Here is a 13,984-nt window from a genome sequence, read left to right on the forward strand (position 1 = left end):
GCTGGCTGCAAACTAAGACCAGAGTTAACTGTGTAATCTGTTCATACTGTGCCTTCTATAGTAGGCAGGATAATCAACCCCCAGACACAAAGATGTCCAAGTCCTCATTCCCAGATCTATGACTCTATGACACGTTACATAGCAAAAAAGGACTTTGAAGATGTGATTATAGTTAAGGACCTTTGAGGATAGGAGACGTCCTTGGGTTATCCATATAGTCCAGTGTAATCATGAATCCCTAAAAGCAGAGAGCGTTTTCTGGCTGTGGTCAGAGAGAGAGAGCAGTAGCAGCAGGAAAAACTCAAAGCATGAAAGGGATGCAACTCACTGATGTGGCTCTGAAGATGGAGGAATGGGGTCATGAGCCAAAGAACACAGGTGGCCTCAAGAAGATGGAAACAACAGATTCTCTCCCAGAACTAGCCCTGCCCACCCACTGATTCGATTTTAGTGAGACCTGTGTTGACCTTGTGACCTACAGAACTGTAAGATAATACATTTGTGTTGTTTTACACACTAAACTTGTGGATTTTATTATAGCAAGGTTAGAAAAATGAATACAGATTTTGGTACCTGGAAGTGGGGTGCTGCTAGAACAGATCTAGAAATATGGAAGTGGCTTTAGATTTGAGTAGTGAGTGGAGCCTGGAAGCCTTCTGGAGAGGACGGTAGAGAAAGTCTAGATTGCCTTGGACAGACCTGTTTGTGGACATATAGATGTTTGTTAATGATTGCTAAGGAGGACTCAGAAAGAAGTGAAGACCGTAGAAGAGAAAGCATAAATCACCTTAGAGAGATACACCTAAATGGTCAAGAGCAGAGGAAATCACAAACACCACCATATACCATACTGCCTACTGTGGTCTCAGAAACTGAAGCCCCAGATGGGGGGAGGCCCCTGACAAACTGGGGACACCTCTGCCACCCAGCAGCTTCACTGGACAGACCGTCTCACTCTGCAATGCACAAGGCCATTGTCCTCGGAACACTGCTACATCCCAGCCATCTGACCTGGGGCAAACGACCTCTCTGAGCTGCATGCAGCGATAATGCACCCATCTCGCAGGACTGTTCTGGGGATTAAATGAGGTCATGCACAGAAAGTCCTTGGTGTGGTGCTGAGTGCAGAGTAGGCACTCTAAAGTATGAGCTATTTTTCTGACCCTGTCTAGAGGGGAAAACAACTGGACAGGAATATATCCTTCCTTTCTCCCACAGAAAAGTCTTCCCTAGAGAATACTTAGGGCCTAAGCATGAAAGAACAAAACAGAGGCAAACATGGATGCTCAGGAAGCCAGTGCTCCTATAAATCAAAGGCAAGGTTTGAGGACTCAATAGGGCTATTCCAGATGGACTGAGGGCTGGGGAAACTGCCCAAGGAAGCAGAGAAAGACAGAAAGGAGGTTGAGTTGTTCCTGCTGGTGACTCTGTTACTGGAAACTTGCCAGCTGCAGTCTGAGAACACTGGGCAGAGATACTGTGCCATCGCCAGTGCCAACTTGGACAGGAAGTGATGCTGCTGGGTCCCACGGTCGAGAGGCATGCAGGAGGGGGTGAAAGAGGCACCCTTAAAGAAAGGCATCATTTTTAATTCTCCTGCCTGGCTTCCTACCTCAGCCTCCCCTCTTCATCCATGAAATTATAAAACACAACAAAAATTAAAAGACCACAGTTATTCATATAGGGGTAAGACAAAGCAAAATTTTATAGAAACTCATAGAATTTTCTATTGAGAAAAGCTTTTTTTCCTATTGTAAGTTTTTGTTTGTTTGTTTTGTTTTTTAGTTTTGGAGCTTTCATAAAGTTTCTGGGACAAGACATCACTGGGAAGAAAAGAGGCCCTAAAAGCATTTGAACATCTCTTTCTGTCTCTGTACCCTTGATGGTAAATTACAGTAGTTCATTCCCCAAGTGGAGAAGGCAATGGCACCCCACTCCAGTACTCTTGCCTGGAAAATCCCATGGACGGAGGAGCCTGGTGGGCTGCAATCCATGGGGTCACTGAGAGTCAGATATGACTTCACTTTCACTTTTCACTTTCATGCATTGGAGAAGGAAATGGCAATCCACTCCAGTGTTCTTGCTTGGAGAATCCCAGGGATGGGAGAGCCTGGTGGCTGCCATCTATGGGGTTGCTCAGAGTTGGACATGACTGAAGCGACTTAGCAGCAGCAGCAGCAGCATTCCCCAAGATTAACAGTCAATAGTTAAATGTCTGCCAGCAGGCTACTGCATAACTAAGGGGGGGAGGGGAATTCACCTTAGGAATTATTATGACAAAACCAGCACGCAAAGAACTAAATCATTCTCCACTAGTATGTTTATAAAACAGAATATATACATCTGCCAACACAGTCAGCATTTTCTGCCTAAGAGCAGCATTTTCTGCCTTTCTTTTCCTCAAAAAAAATCTCCTGGTGCCTGTTGAGAAGACATCACATCTTACATTACTTTGTTGGCAGTAAAATTCACAGCCTCCCTGGCAATGTAATTAAGGCACACATTTTTATGACCGAAGCACATGTACCCACTGAACACAATAATGCTTTCAAAAAGAACAAACAAGCTTCAAAAGTTCTTCCAACAAGCCCATTGTTTGGGATTTACAAGCTGGAGAAACATACATTTCTACACTACATTTTCTGAATTTCCACCAGTTGGGTAGCTCTAAAGGTTCATTCTTCATACTCCCACTATGATTATTCAGGCCCTTTCCCAGTTAACCCAAACAGGCAGTTATCAAGGCGGATGTATCATCTGGGTGCATATGACAACAGGGCTGGGTCTTTTTATGCCCCCCTTTCTCTGCTCCCCATGCTGCACATCTCTCCTGAACCTTGTGGGTAAACAAAGAGTGGGAAAAGGACTGGGCGACGTATCCCTCTCCTTCTGTGAACCCAAATCTGTGAGCGCTGGGCGTGTCAGCCAATCTCCAGAGCCTCCTAAAAGGCTGATGTGGGCGCACAGTGACTTTGTTTTGCTTTTCGCAAGCCTGGAGACAGGAGGAATGGCTTGGAGACAGTTAGATAATGAACTTAGCCACTGAAAACAAATTCCAGACTGCTTTTTGAACAGCAAAACAACATAATGGGTAGGAACCGTTCCAAGTTCACATGACCTTTGCATCTGCCTCACTTAGTTCATCAGGAACTAGGAATGACACCCTGGTTTTGATCGATTGTGCCAAAAACCAGCCTCTGTTATCCCTGACTTCTCACTAGGTAGTCAATCAGGATAGTCCAGACATCCAAACATGATCAAGGAAAAACTATTTGGGATTCAAATAAGTCAAATAACTCAGACTGGAAGATCAAGTATTTTGAAGATTAAAATATATATGTATATAAAACTTTCCATTTTATATGTTTCTTTCAGGGCCATAAGAGGTTTCATATAACACTTTAAATCCTATGCGTTATCTTATCTGTTCCTTACAAAGATCCTAGTAACTGTCTCCATGTCCATTCTTCAGATGAACAAAGTGAGAAAGGAGAAACTTGGAAAGGTTAAACAACACACCCAAGTCACAAATCCGCAGACCTAAACTCTGATCCTAAATTCACACTCTTAACTTAGGATTAACGTCTATGATACACCGTTATGAGCAGCAGATTCTTAAAACAGCTATGATTCGTCCAAACTGCCCTGCAGGTTCAACGAATTTTACTGACAATATTAATTATTGTCTCCTTTTTTCAACAATCTTTATTCCTATGTTATGAAAACCTCACATACCCATCTTTGCCTCTGACTGGCCATCAGTCACAGTATCTTCTTGGCACTGGCTTCAAAGCAATGCAAATATTCACAAGTGCCTTTCTTGTCAAAGAGTTACCATCACTGCAGGACAAAATCCAATTTCAAAACGTTCTGACCAGCAACCACACAGTGCCAGACACTCCACCATCTTCAGAAAGTTACCTAGGGACTCTGCTCACAGCTACCTTCCTGCCCCCTCCTACGGCTGTGTACACAAGCTTTATCATAACCACAATGGCCAGTTTTGCTTTCTGGCTAAGAGAAACAATATGCACAGTTGACTGAGATGCTACCATGGGTAAGGAAATCTCTGATCTACTCTAGAAAACTGCAAGTACATTTCTTCATAATAAACTCAAGCAGTTTTACCCACTTCCAAGATGTTTTAAAACCAGTGATTAAGAGTGAATTTTAATCACAGGCTTAACCAGCAAATTGTATGCTCAAGCCAAGTAGCTTGGTGAAGACTTTCAAATAAGAAATGTTTAGCTTCTGAGTATCAGCTATATATCTAAACATAAAATAAAACAACTGGAAAGTAGCATAGTTGTTGTCACGGGGAGGGGAGGGGAATTAAGGAGTTAGTATTTAGTGGGTTTCTGTATGGGAAGATGAAAATATTCTGGAGATGGATGCTGGTGACGGCTGCACAGTCATGTGAATACACTTAATACCACTGGATTGTACACTTAAAAATGATATTAAAAAACATAAAACAAACAGGAAAATGTATGCTAGCATTCAAGTGACTGCTTCTTTTTTGAAATTTCTCACTTATAAAGGGAAATGAGGCCACAGCAGCACCTTTTAAAACAAACCTCTGGAAGACCCTGGGCCCACTCCAGGCATTACAGGGAAGATTTTAAACCCAAGTTTTAGGTCCAGAGTTCCTAAAGGGAGAGGAACACTCTCAAATTACTGTTCAATCTATACACACTGTAATGTCTAAATGAAGCCAAAGTTTCCTGAGAGTCCTCTGAGGAGAGGACTGACCACGGGGGCTCGGAACAGCTCACTCATCAGTTTACAGTCCTGTTATGGACTAAACGTCCGTGTACCCTCCAGACTCACATGCTGAAGCCCTACTCTCCAGTGTGACTGTATCTGGAGAGGGGCCTCTAAGAAGTAATTAGGTTTAGATGTAGTCCTGAGGGGGAGCACCATGATGGGATTAGTGTCCCTTCAAGAAGAGGAAGAGGCCAGAGCCCTTCCTCCTTCCACACAAGAGGACACTGCAAGAACACAGCCTTCCACAAGCCAGAAAGTGGGCTCTCACCAGAACCCAACCACGAGGCACCTTGATTGGGCCCCCCACCTTTCAGAACTGTGACAATGTCTCTTAAGTAACTCAGTCTGCAGTATTTTGTTACAGCAGTCTGAGCTAAGACAAGTCTACTTCATAATATATCTGTGCTTGCACCCACAGTCAATGTTTTAAACTCATTAAAACAGTTTCTGAAATGCTTCACTCATGAGTATGCATTACACCTCAGGTGGCCACCTAAACAAGTTCTCTTCTTTCTCGCTGTCACAATATTAATATGGCAGCAGTCTGGCTCACACAGACACACACAGAGAAGTGGCAACTGTTTTTTCCATTTTACAGTCTATTCGGAGCAACACTGAGGAGAGGTGCCAAAAGGCTGTCATGGTTCAGAATGAAATGGTCTCCGGTTCACTGAGTCTCTTTTCTCATCTCAGATGGATAAAGGCTTTTCACTGGAGGAAAATCACCAGTGTGACTTGCACTACAGCTGACTACTGATCATGTATTTTCATCACCTGAGAATGAACTAAGCTCATCTCAAACGACTTAGTGTTCCCACAATCAAGTCTCTTCAACTCTCAAAGCTGAGTTTTGCTGTGCAATTGTTGACCTATGTAATCACTTTTTTTCTCTCCCTCAAGGCTAAATATTCTGATGTGTAAGCTAGTTTTGATGCCAAAGGTGAATAATTAAGTACCTCTTACCCTTGTTTTGGCATCCTGCTTCCTACTCATTGGAAAAAAGAAAGCAAGCTTTGAGTTAGAAAACTATGACCTTACCTAGGATGGTGTACTTCTTTTTACACTATATAAAATTCTGATTGGTTTCCTTTAAAATTTACATAATTCAAGCGTTAGTGAAAAATTGATGATTAACATCAACAATAAAATAAAAATAAAAATTTAATCTTCCCTAATACAAAAATGTTAGAAAACTTTTAACAATTAGAATAATGTTACAAATAAAATACGAATAGCTCAGCTGAGCCACAGAACAGAAACAGACACAAAAGCATATGGGATTTTGTATATTGTAAAGGTAGGTAGCATCTGCAATCAAAAAAAGAGAAAGAAAAATGAATTATTAATAAATACTGGGAAAACGAGCAGCCATCTGAAAAAGGTAAACCTGACATCCCTACTTCCTAAAATAAATTTAAGATGGATTAATAATTTAATTATAAAAATGGAAACCACAGAAGTACTAGGAAAAACCCAGGTAGAATATATAAAAATACCTATTTTATAAAATACAGAAAAATATATGTTATATAAATACATATTTTATAAAACATACAAAAATATATATTTTAGACTGGAGAAGACTTTTTTCCCTTTATGGCATTCAATTCAAAGGCTTTCAAAAAAGCAGTTGGTAAATTCACCTACCTGAAGAAATGCAACATAATCCAAGTCCAAAAAATGAAATAAACTGGGAACAACTCCAATTCTTATTACCAAAAAAGGTCCTATTTCCTTCATAAATAAAGTGTCACAACTTGAAAACTAACAGCCCAGTAGCAAAGGATAAAATAGTTCACAGAAAGGTGAATACAAATGGCTTTTATAGACTCATAAAAAGATATTCAACTCTTAAGACAAAGGCACATTAAAACCACATGAAATACCATTTTTCACTTATCAAACTGCCAGAGATTAAGCAGTTTCATAACATAATATGTTGGCACAGATGTGGGAAAAGGTACTTTCATACCTTGCTGGTGATAATTATACATAGTAGCACAATTTTTATGGAAGACATTTGGGGCAATATTTATTACAATTATGTATGTGCATGCTCAGTCGTTGTCCAACGCTTTGCAACCCCACAGACTGTAGTTAGTTAGGCTCCTCTGTTCATGGAATTTTCCAGGCAAGAATGCTGGAGTGGGTTGCCATTTCCTTCTCCAGGGGATCTTCCCAACCCAGGGACTGAACCTGCATCTCCTGTGTTTCTGGCACTCCTGTGTCTCTTTACCACTGCGCCACCACAAATCCTTTCACTAATTCCATATTCAGAATTTGTCACATGTGAACAAAACAATGTTTATGCAAAATTATCTCTTGCACCATTGTTACAAACAGCAAAATCAATAGGAAATAGAGTCAACAAAACCCAGAGTATCTGTAAAAAGAAATACTATGCTGTTGTGTTTAAAACTATAAAAATATAGGAGAAATTGTACCTACACCACGGAATCTCAAGGCATGATTACATGAAAAAAGAAGGTGCATAACAAAATGTAAAGAATGGTATAATTTGTGACTTTAAAGGGGAAGAGAATATGAGAATAAACCCATATTTGATTTTATATAGTACTTCTGAAAGGAATGGCACTGACTGTCTCTGAGGAGGGAATGTGGTGGCCAGGCAGGAACTGAGAGGCTTTTCACTTTGCTCTTTTAGGAGGAGCCTGGTGGGCTATATATAGCCCATGGGGTCACAAAGAGTTAGATATGACTGAGCGACAGCACACACACTCTCCTTTAAATTTGAGTCATGCATTATCCACTTGAAAATTACTTTTTAATTCAATACAATGGTCGTAAGTAAAGCTGAAGAATTCAACCCAACATTGAAAAAAAATAGACAAAGATCTAGGAGAAGAAGGTAAGAAAATTGAAAGGACTGCTCCAGAAGATCAATATTTCAATCAAGAAAAATTCAATCAAGAGAAAAAGTTATCAAAGGTAATTCAAGAAATTTTCCAATAATTGAAAAACATAAGTTTCTAGATTGGGAAGGCAATTCTGTGTCCAGAAAATTTAATGAAAATAGATCAATGAGACTACCTCGGACAACCAGCTGAGCCACAAGTGAAAAGTGAAGTCACTCAGTCGTGTCCAACTCTTTGTGACCCCGTGGACTGTAGCCCACCAGGCTCCTCCGTCCATGGGATTCTCCAGGCAAGAATACTGGAGTAGGTTGCCATTTCCTTCTCCAGGGGATCTTCCTGACCCAGGGATTGAACCCAGGTCTCCAGCATTGCAGGCAGACGCTTTAACCTCTGAGCTACCAGGGAAGCCTCAAGGGAAGCCCATAAAAGACACTAAAAGCTTTCAAAGAGAAGAAAGGGAAAAGTTCCAGCTTTCATAAAAGGCTGGAATTTTTGCAAGAAATCTTGTCAGTTATGAAGGAAAAGATTTCCAAACCAGAAAAGTACATTTAGCTAAACTATCAAGAGTGTGGGAGTTAGGTGGTATGACTTAAAGACATGCCAAATTTCATGAAAATGTATCTCCCATGTAAATCTTCTCAGAAGCTGCTGGCTAATGCCCTCCACCAAGAGAAGAGACCAAGAGACACCACAAGGAAAGGACACGTCATGGGATCCAGGAAACAGGAATAAGGGGCATCTCCGGGCTGATAGGCACACTTCATAAGGAATGCCTTCGGAAGGGAAGGATGAGACAGCTATCCTGAGGTCTTTAAACATAAAGAAGAAGGTTGGGCTTCAATCTGGGTGTGAATCAGTGAGAGGTACATAAATCTAACCATTCTTAACTCTGGGTGAGAAAAAGGTGTATTTGAGGAAGGAAATGTCATTTGAATGACATATCTTAGTTATGAACGATTTTCACAGTCACTATAATCTAAATGTTATATATTAATCAAATTAAGCAACTAGGTTTACATTAGGAAGATTTTAGAAAAGACTCCATGGGAGATATTATGAGTTACAGTTTCATCTTCCACAGTATGAAGACAGGAAACAATACTCAAATTCAGATTTTAAAAAATCAAGAAATGACAGAATAAGCACATTTTCTCAAAACACTGTCATTTTCACAGTCACAAGTATCACCATTTTCAACAACATTAGGAGAAAAACAGATTTCTAAGTAGTTTTCTGTAAGGAGAAGGAATCAGGGGAGAAAAATAGGGCAGAGGGGCTTCTATTTTCATTTACAGGCCTTACAGGGTAATTTAAGTTTTTAAAGTACATACACACAAACATACAAAACATTGACATTTTCCATAGAGCCAATATTCACGTTTTGTTTTTTTTAAACACATGAGACTCAATGATGGGCTAATCTGCATTACCAATGTAATAAAATCCACATTTCAAATAGCATCTAAGAACAACCTATGGTTTTTAGGTGACTGGTGCTGGTACTGTTCACCAACTCCAATCTGAGGCTTGGGGACATGGGCATCCCCAGGTTGACCCATTCATTAGGAGAATGCCTCAGACACAAGGTCAGATGGATAGACTCTTTGAAGGTGTTCCCAGTACTCTTGTGATTTCCATTACCTCATTCTTATGAGAGGTGAAGTTAAGGATGTGTGTGGGTTTGAATGCAAGACTTGATTAAAAGCAACTTGAATAGGAAACTGAACTGATTTGTAAGAAACAATGGCTTTAGGTAATCAGATTTTTTAAATAAATGGAAACTACTGATCCTCTGAGTGACAAACTCAATTTGTTGAAAAAAACAAAAACACCAGTTGTGGGCTTTCCCAGTGGATCAGTGGTAAAGAATCTGCCTGCCAATGCAGGAGACACAGGTTTGATCCTTGATCCAGGAAGAATCCACATGTCTCAGAGCGACTAAGCCCGTGTGCCTCAACCATTGAGCTTGTGCTTTGGAGCCTGGGAGCCATAACTACTGAGCTTACCTGCCTCAGTTACTGAAACCTATGTACCCTAGAGCTCGTGATCTGCAGCAAGAGAAGCCACCACAATGAGAAGCCCCTGAACCGCAATGAAAATGCAACTAGAGAAGAGCCCACATGGCAGCGGAGACGTGACACAGCCGAAAATAAATACATAAAATTTAAAAATTACATATGAAAAAACATTGTGTGGTTACTAAAAGAGTCACTGCAAAATTCCCATTTTCAGTTCTAATGCTTAATTAGCAGCCACAGGAGCAGGGAAATTGGCACAAGCCTTGAGGCTTACACTCCTAGATCACGTGGCTAACATCACCACACGCCTTCTTAAATAAAAGTACATTTACTAGAATTATTAACTCACATTTGACCAACTCATGAATGTGATGTTTTGCAGATTTTTTTAAGCATCTTTGTGACAGAACTTGCTCAAATTGAAAAGAGGTTTCTCTAAAAATTTCAAGCAAAACTGAAGTTCTAGGAAGACATTTAGGCCTATGGCTTTAGACACCCCTAAAACAACTCTCATTTTAAAAGCACGTGCTAGGGCATCAGTTAGGTATCCAGACTGAACAGCCTTCTGTTAATTTAATCCTCCCTGGTTTTAGCCAACAATTCCTCTTATCGAACTGGAGCAAGAAATTGCTCAAATTTTCTGTCAGAAATAAAGGCCCTTGGGTTTAAGAAGCAAGAATTTGGGATTGACTAGCCTAAGAAGTGCTGCAATTCATGGGGTCGAAAAGAGTTGGACACAACTGAGCAACTGAACTGAACTGACTGAGCCTAAGAAGCAGACAATGGTAGTTTACAAGTACATTAATATCTGTATAAGTATAATTCAATCAAATAAAAGCCTATGAAGAGATAACATAATCAAAATTGCTGTTTCAGAATACTGACCAAACCAGTAAGCATACTGCCTGAAACAATCATGACGACCTGGATGAAAACTCAAAAGAAAATCAGCTATAAGCTAAGACAAACAACTCTCTGATAAACTGTGACTTCTTTGCAGAACAGAAAAGAATTCTTACACACCGATTACTCTAAAGGTTACTTGAATGGTCTAACAATAAAAGGCATAGTTCTTGTCCAAAAATAAAGAAAAAGAACCACAAAGCAACTTATCAACAAATGAAAGCTAGTAGTAGTAGTGTTAGTCGCTCAGTCCTGTCTGGCTCTTGTGATCCCATGGACTTAGCCCACCAGGCTCCTCTGTCCATGGGATTCTCCAGGCAAGAATACTGGAGTGGGTTGCCATTCGCTTCTTCAGATCTTCCTGTACCAAGGATCCAACCTGAGTCTCCTGTATTGTAAGCAGATTCTTTATCATCTGAACTACAGGGAGGGGAGACAGAAAAGGAGGGAAATGATTATTATTTTACCTATATATTGAAACACAGAATCACTATTAAAATTGAGCATAAAACTTAGTTCCTGGCATCCTGGGAGCCAAAGCATAAATGGAAACTGGATGAGGTACACAACTTTCATGACTGGGAGAAAAAAGTCCCAGTTCCTCAGAGAAATACTGTAAACACTTTTCAAACAGAGAACTAAAACATACACTTCCTCCTTGGAGGGATTCTGAATGGCACAGCAAATCCTCATCAGTAGTTTATTCAACAATAAAGATGTATTGGGGAATGTAAATTGGTACAAACACTATGGAGAACGGTATGAAGATTCCTTAAAAAACTAAAAAGAGAACTACCATAAGACCCTCAATCCTACTCCTGGGCACTTATCTGGAGAAAAACAGGATCTGAAAGGATTCATGCACCCCAATGTTCATTGCAGCACTGTTTACAATAGCCAACACACAGAAGCAACCTAAATGTCCATCAACAGAGGAACGGATAAAGAGTATGTGGTACATACATACAATGACATATTACTCAGTCATTAAAAAGAAAGAATGCTATTTGCTATGACCTAGAGATTGTCATACTGTGTGCAGTCAGTGAAAGAGAACTATCATATGATATCCCTTATATTCAGAATCTAAAAAGAAATGATACAAATGAACGAAACAGATTTAGAGAACACACTTACAGGATTGGGGGAGGGACTAGTTAGGGAGTTTGGGATTGAAAGGTACACACCACTATATCTAAAATGGATAACCAACAAGGTCCTACTGTATAGAACAGGGAATTCTGCTCAACCCTTATGTGGCAGCCTGGATGGGAGGGGAGTTTGGGGGAGAATGGATACATGTATATATACCACTGAGTCACTCTGCTGTGCAGAAGAAACTATCACAACAATACAAAATAAAAAGTTTTAGAGACCTCCTTGGTGGTCCACTGGTTAAGACTTCACCTTCCAGTGCAAGGGATATGGGTTTGATCCCTAGTCTGGAAGCTAAGATTCCACTTGCCTTGGGGCCAGAAAACCCAAAACACAAAGAACAGAAACAATATTGTAACAAATTCAATAAAGACTTACCAAAAAAAAAAAAATCCATTAAATGCCTTCTACATTTTCAGGCTCTGTTCTGGAAGTCTGATATATATCAGCCAATGAACCAGATAAAGATCCCTGCCCTGGGGAAGCCCATAACCTACGGCAGTAGATGGACAGTAACCATCGTAGGTAAAGTTAGTATGCTATAGGGGAAAGAAAAGGAAGAGCTAGGCAAAGAGGGTCAAGAGAAAGGCAGATTATAATCTGAACAGTTAACGTACTGAGATGTGCCATCTGAGCAGGACTCAGCATGAACAAGCACAGAGATAAGAAGAGCAGCCTGTGCAAAGGCCCTGAGGGCAAGTACGTAGGCATCCCTGAGGAAGAACAAAGAGCCACCGCTGCTGAGCACAGGAGCAGGAAGAGTGCTGGAAAGGATGCTAGAGGGTAACCAGGGGCCAAGAGGTCAAGAATGCCACGGGGTTCACTGAAAAAACTTCTCTTACAGAAACAGGAAGCCAAGAAAGGGTTTGAGGAGAAAAGTGTCTCATCTGACTTCTGTTTTTAAGGGACCACTGTTGAAGCAGGGAGACCAGTCATGAGGCTGCTGCAGTAATCTAGGGAGAGAGAATGATGGCAGTGGAAAAGGGGGAAGAGGCGACAGGTTCTGGATATATTTCTAAGGTGGAGAGGAAAGAAACAGAGGGCAAACACAGCCACAGTTTGGGGGTATTTACCATCTATCAAGGAAGACTGTGATAAGAATGAGTTTGGGGGGAAACCAGGAATTCCATTTCAGCCCTGCCAAGCTTGAGGTGGCTATCAGACATCCAGGTGGGAACACCAGGAGGCAGTTGGACATGTAAGTGTAATGTTGGGAAAAGAAGTCACAGCTGGAGAAATGAATGTGAGAATAATCGGAATATGGATGATACCTAAAGCTTTGAGGCTGGATGAGATCACCAAGGGAGCAGATGTCTAGAAAAAGAATCAAGGATTGAGCCCTAACCATCCGTGCAGCACCACCCACACACACCTTTCCGAAATCATAGCTATGAAGAACTGGCAAAGATAACTGAAAAGGAGTGGCAAGTAAGCCAGGAGGAGAACTAGCAAATGTAGAAAAACGTTTAACATGAGCATACTTTATATTATCCATCAACAACAGCAAAGTTGTATCATCAAGTCAGAGTTCAAGGGAGGCACTTTCAAGGTGAAGCCACCGCACTGCAGTCCAGAGTTTTGGCCAATTCTTCATGATTACTACAATCCGTACGCACCAATGGAGAGTAATGAAGGATAAGCCAGGACAGGTCAGGGGCAGGAGGTCAGGACAACACAGGCAGACAGGCACTGTGAGCCCAAGGAGAATATCAGAGTTCGGAGAGTAAGCTGGATGAGAAGCCAGAGTAGCTTGTTGGGAAACACCAACTTCAACCCCCCAAATTAGCCTGCAGTCCCTTCCTGACCCGTCCCTGCAGAAGTGTCTATTACATTGTTTTCATTCTGCCAGTTCAATCCAACTCTTGGTCCTGGGCCTGGAAATCAGATCCCATGGCACATCAGGAGCCCCTTCCTCATTATCAAAAGGCCAGAAAGAGTTTCGCCCTGAGTGCAAGGGACAGAGACCCCAGGAATCCCCTAAGCACACACATCTGCTTGTGAGAACAATAAAGGGGACAAAGAGCACCGAAAGGGGTGTTCTCCCCACCCTACTCCACCTCCTCTTCCTTCCTCTCTCTCTCTGCGAACTTCATATAAGTAGGCCCTCTTAAAATGTTTAACTGTACCAAGTAAACATAATATATGTGTTTATATACAACCTTGTTCCAAAAAGGGCATCAGGCAACCTTCAAAACTAGACTAACTTACCTTAATTTTAAAAACAGAAAAAAAAAAAAATTGAGAACAAGGGAAAAAAGAGTGGAG

General features: G+C 41.0%; 1 protein-coding gene across 4 annotated transcripts in view; it reads right to left on the bottom strand.

Moving 5' to 3' along the window:
* The window catches only part of KANK1 (KN motif and ankyrin repeat domains 1), a 217,994-nt gene that overhangs the window by 187,392 nt on the left and 16,618 nt on the right, over window positions 1-13,984 (bottom strand). The window lies entirely within an intron of this gene.

This window comes from Bos taurus, chromosome 8, assembly GCF_002263795.3.
Source record: "Bos taurus isolate L1 Dominette 01449 registration number 42190680 breed Hereford chromosome 8, ARS-UCD2.0, whole genome shotgun sequence".
Classification (NCBI taxonomy): Eukaryota; Metazoa; Chordata; class Mammalia; order Artiodactyla; family Bovidae; genus Bos; species Bos taurus.